The sequence below is a fragment of the Oncorhynchus mykiss genome, chromosome 8, assembly GCF_057628025.1.
Source record: "Oncorhynchus mykiss isolate SJ-2025 chromosome 8, ASM5762802v1, whole genome shotgun sequence".
NCBI classification, from domain to species: Eukaryota; Metazoa; Chordata; class Actinopteri; order Salmoniformes; family Salmonidae; genus Oncorhynchus; species Oncorhynchus mykiss.
Window position 1 is genome coordinate 55,429,447 of NC_143029.1, and position 5,802 is coordinate 55,435,248.

Below are 5,802 nucleotides of genomic sequence, written 5' to 3' on the forward strand. Positions count from 1 at the left end.
GGGCTGGTGATCGGGGCTTTTTATTATTTGCGTATCATTTAGCTGATTCCTAAAGCTAAGGAGAAAGGTTAAAATACCACCTGCTCCTTAGTAGTACAAATTCTAGGTGAAAATATTGACTCCTTTTACTGTTTTTATTTTTATCATCTAATTTTGGACTCAAAAAGTAGTTACAAATATATTTTTTAAAGTAAGCCTGTGTGCATGTGTGTGTGTGTGTGTGCTGTAACGGTGCTTGTTTCAATGAATCACTAAAAAGTTACTTTAAAGTATCAGTATCAGAATAGTGGACTGTAAGACAAAAAAAATATCCATATTCTTTCTGGCCAAAAATCTAATAGCAGATGCTTTTTCATGCTCACCGCACCTGGGAATTCATCGTCCCATCCTCCAGGGTGTCCAGCTCTCGGCTCAGTTTTTGCGCCTGGTCGCTGATGTCATCGATCTCGGCACACAGGCTTTGTCGCTCGCCAGGTAGAACTCTTTCATATTCTGTCTGCCTGTCTGATGTTATCTCAGGGTACCGAAGAGACACATTACACTGGGAAAAAAAGAGACACAGGAAATGCCATTTGGATCAATACTGCAATTTTCTTGAATGCTATCTTGAATGTAGAACAAAATGGCTTTCTGTCATGCTTTCCCACTAGCATGTGACATTGCTGAAACAGCACACAGAGCAGATATGGAATGCTGTCTGTCTTGCTGTTTTAATGTTTAATCTATCGCTCAATCCCTTGTTCCATCCATCCATCCCCCCACCCATCAAATATGGCCCACCTATGCAAGTGGTCATTTTGGTCTTGGTCCAGTTCATTACCAGTATCCCCACCGGTGGTGTAACCGGTCTCACATTGGGTCTCCTCCTGTGGAAGGGGGGTAGGGTCCTGTTCCCTCTCCCTGTGAATGGGGTCTTCCTCAGGCTCTCTGCCTCCGTAGGCCATTGGTGTTATCATAGTAACTGGAGATAATGTCAAACTGTCACTAAAGTCGTAAACCTTATTAACGTCCCTCTTTACGTTTGATTATTTATGCATATAAAAACGGAGGTCGGGGCGTTTTGATATTGTCTAGTTGAACTTTACTTTGAGTATGCTGGCATTTATATGGTTATTCACAGGACTTCTTAGCACAACTATCGGTCCCGTGTTACACATGGAACTGGAACATCTCAAAATGATTCATTCATGAATTCATTTTCAAACTGTTATGAACTGGTTTAAAATAAAATAGTTTTCCTGTTTCTAATCAAACTTTACAGCTGTGGATGAGCACTAGGGTTGGGGTAATATTATTGTTACCAATACTATTGACTATACAACTTTGGTCTATTTGACCAGGCCAAGACTATTCAGCCTAAGCCGAGGCAATTCACCCCGGGTTGAAGCTATCCGCTGTAGGTAGACACTATGGTAACCCCATTAGAGACTATCCACTCCACATCAAGACTATGGGTCACTTTGGGTCTAGACTATTCTCCCCAGACTAGCCTATTTACCTGGACTGGACTATTCATTGTAGGTCTATAGGTAACTGTAATTAAACTACACTGAACAAAAATATAAATGCAACATACAACAATTTCACTGAGTTACAGTTCATATAAGGAAATCAATCAATTGAAATTCATTAGGTCCTATTTTGTGGAGTTCACATGACTGTGCGGGGGCCTTGGAGGACATAGGCCCACCCACTTGGGAGCCAGGCCTACCCACTGGGGAGCCAGGCCCAGTCAATCAGAATGAGTTTCATCACACGAAAGGGCTTTATTACAGATGGAAATACTCCTTAGTTTCATCAGCTTTCCAGGTGGCTGGTCTCAGGCGATCCCGCAGGTGAATAAGCGGGATGTGGAGGTCCTGGGCTGGCGTAATTACACATGGTCTTTTATTGTACCCAGCACAAGGTGCATCTGTGTCTTCATCATGCTATTTAATCAGCTTCTTGATATGCCACATCTTTCAGGTGGATAGATTATCTTGGCAAAGGAGAAATGCTCACTAACAGGACTGTAAACAAATTTGTACACAAAATTTGAGAGAAATAAGCTTTTGTGTATGGAACACTTCTGGGATCTTTTATTTCAGCTCGTGAAACATGGAACCAACACTTTACATGTTGCGTTTATATTTTTGTTCAGTATATACAGTATCAAGCCTTTTTACTCGCGCATTGCCATTGTAGGTCTCCTCACTGTAGATGCTGACTGTTTCGGCTCCGTCAGAGACAACACTGTTCTCTGTCCTAAGGTCAGGGACGGCCTTCTCTGATAGGACCACAGTAGTACTCTGCAACACAGTCCACCTGAAACAACACAATATCATTGGTAATGGTTTAAATATTTCATACATATTCGTTTTTGTGAGGGTGTTTTGTTCAACATGAACGCTATGAGACAGAACGACTCAGTAGACATGCAAATGCATCTTGACCATAATGTCAAGGGTCTCATGAGGTCTTATGTCTCAGGTCTAAGCCTGTGCACCACTTATACACCACATGAGCAGTAGAGAGTAGAACTGGAGAGTAGGGCATTCAAGGTAACTTGTTTTTTTAATGGATGTTCAACAGTACACTGAACACACAACACAAGCCCTTTTCAATGAAAACACGCACACAGACATGCACACACAACTTCCCAAAACAGCCCAAGTCAAAGTGAGACATTCTGACTGAAAATGAACTCCCACATCCATCAAACTCAGGGGCCAAAAGTATCTTCCTCCAGTTGTCTGGGATGATCAGTGTCTTGCCTGGCAGCCTCTCTTTCCTCCTATTCTTAGAAGGGAAGTCACAGTCACAGGCACTCAGGGGGAAGGCGATGCACAGAAACCTGGATTGGAAATTCCCTGAACTGCTTTCTGCATGGGTGGAAGGGTCGTGTGAGCGATAAAGGGAGAGTGTCTTTCTGCATCACCAGGGGCCGAGAGAAGTGAAGTTGAAACTATTTTTGGAGTAGCCCAGAACCACTGAGTAAGCACGGAAGAGCATCAACCCAATTTATCTGATAAAATGAACAAATACAACATGACTTTCTGATAACACTTTTTTTTTTTTTTAAACCTGTGTATCATGCTTTATAGACAGTACCTTCTAAGATTTGCTATAAGCACTCATAAGAGCTGAAGGTCAAGGCTTCTTATAGTAACCTTTAATAAATTCAGAAAGGCTGTCAAATAGATTCATAATGTCCACCAGAGTTGTCCTTGGATGCCACAACCCAACATCACACACTTCCAGTAACAACCTACTTCTCTTAAACATAATCACTTGGAGCAGATAGACTGAACAGTCTGTTGAGACTTGGAGTCTGTGACATGGATCCGATGGGATGTGCGCCATTACTGTTCCCAACAGGGATTTGTGTAAAACCTCAAAGGCACTGTCTAGTGAAAGAAATCCAATGAAATTGTGTTGGTCGCATAAACATATTAGCAGATGTTATTGCGGATGTAGCGAAATGCTAGTGTTCCTAGCTCCAACAGTGCAGTGATATCTAACAATACAAATCTAAAAAGTAAAAGAATGGAACTAAGAAATATAGAAATACTACGACGAGCAATGTCGGAGTCCGGAGTATAAATATATATGTGATGGACTGCATAGACAATATGGACAATATATGGATAGAATATGTAGCATATCAAATCAAAGATTATTTGTCAAGTGCGCCGAATACAACAGGTGTAGACTTTACAGTGAAATGCTTACTTACAGGCTCTAACGAACAGTGCAAAAAAGGTATTAAGTGAACAATAGGTACAGTTGAAGTCGGAAGTTTACGTACAACTTAGCCAAATAAATGTAAACTCAGTTTTTCACAATTCCTGACATTTAATCCTAGTAAAAATTCCCTGTTTTAGGTCAGTTAGGATCAGCACTTTATTTAAAGAATGTGAAATGTCAGAATAATTGTAGAGAGAATTATTTATTTAAGCTTTCATTCTTTCATCACATTCCCAGTGGGTCAGAAGTTTACATACACTCAATTAGTATTTGGTAGCATTGCCTTTAAATTGTTTTACTTGGGTCAAACGTTTCGGGTAGCCTTCCACAAGCTTCCCACAATAAGTTGGGTGAATTTTGGCCCATTCCTCCTGACAGAGCTGGTGTAACTGAGTCAGGTTTGTAGGCCTCTTTGCTTGCACACACTTATTCAGGTCTGCCCACAAACTTTCTATGGCTATCGATCGAGGTCAGGGCTTTGTGATGGCCACTCCAATACCTTGACCTTATTGTCCTTAAGCCATTTTGCCACAACTTTGGATCTATGCATCGTCCATTTGGAAGACCCATTTGTGACCAAGCTTTAACTTCCTGACTGATGTCTTGAGATGTTGCTTCAATATATCCACATAATTTTCCATCCTCATGACGCCATCTATTTGTGAGGTGCACCAGTCCCTCCTGCAGCAAAGAGCATGATATTGCCACCCCCGTGCTTCACGGTTGGGATAGTGTTCTTCGGCTTGCAAGCCTCCCCCCTTTTCCTCCAAACATAAGGATGGTCATTATGGCCAAACAGTTCTATTTTTGTTTCATCAGACCAGAGGACATTTCTCCAAAAAGTACGATTTTTGTTCCCATGTGCAGTTGCAAACCGTAGTCTGGCTTTGTTTATGGCGGTTTTGGAGCAGTGGCTTCTTCCTTGCTGAGCGGCCTTTTAGGGTTATGTCGATATAGGACTTGTTTAGTTGTGGATATACACTGCTCAAAAAAATAAAGGGAACACTAAAATAAAACATCCTAGATTCTTAATGAATTAAATATTCTCATTAAATACTTTTTTCTTTACATAGTTGAATGTGCTGACAACAAAATCACACAAAAATCATCAATGGAAATCAAATTTATCAACCCATGGAGGTCTGGATTTGGAGTCACACTCAAAATTAAAGTGGAAAACCACACTACAGGCTGATCCAACTTTGATGTAATGTCCTTAAAACAAATCAAAATGAGGTTCAGTAGTGTGTGTGGCCTCCACGTGACCTCCCTACAACGCCTGGGCATGCTCCTGATGAGGTGGCAGATGGTCTCCTGAGGGATCTCCTCCCAGACCTGGACTAAAGCATCCGCCAACTCCTGGGCAGTCTGTGGTGCAACGTGGCGTTGGTGGATGGAGCGAGACATGATGTCCCAGATGTGCTCAATTGGATTTAGGTCTGGGGAACGGGCGGGCCAGTCCATAGCATCAATGCCTTCCTCTTGCAGGAACTGCTGACACACTCCAGCCACATGAGGTCTAGCATTGTCTTGCATTAGGAGGAACCCAGGGCCAACCGCACCAGCATATGGTCTCACAAGGGGTCTGAGGATCTCATCTCGGTACCTAATGGCAGTCAGGCTACCTCTGGCGAGCACATGGAGGGCTGTGCGGCCCCACAAAGAAATGCCACCCCACACCATGACCTACCCACCGCCAAACCGGTCATGCTGGAGGATGTTGCAGGCAGCAGAACGTTCTCCACGGCGTCTCCAGACTCTGTCACGTCTGTCACATGTGCTCAGTGTGAACCTGCTTTCATCTGTGAAGAGCACAGGGCGCCAGTGGCGAATTTGCCAATCTTGGTGTTCTCTGGCAAATGCCAAACGTCCTGCACGGTGTTGGGCTGTAAGCACAACACCCACCTGTGGTCGTCGGGCCCTCATACCACCCTCATGGAGTCTGTTTCTGACCGTTTGAGCAGACACATGCACATTTGTGGCCTGCTGTAGGTCATTTTGCAGGGCTCTGGCAGTGCTCCTCCTGCTCCTCCTTGCACAAAGGCGGAGGTAGCGGTCCTGCTGCTGGGTTTTTGC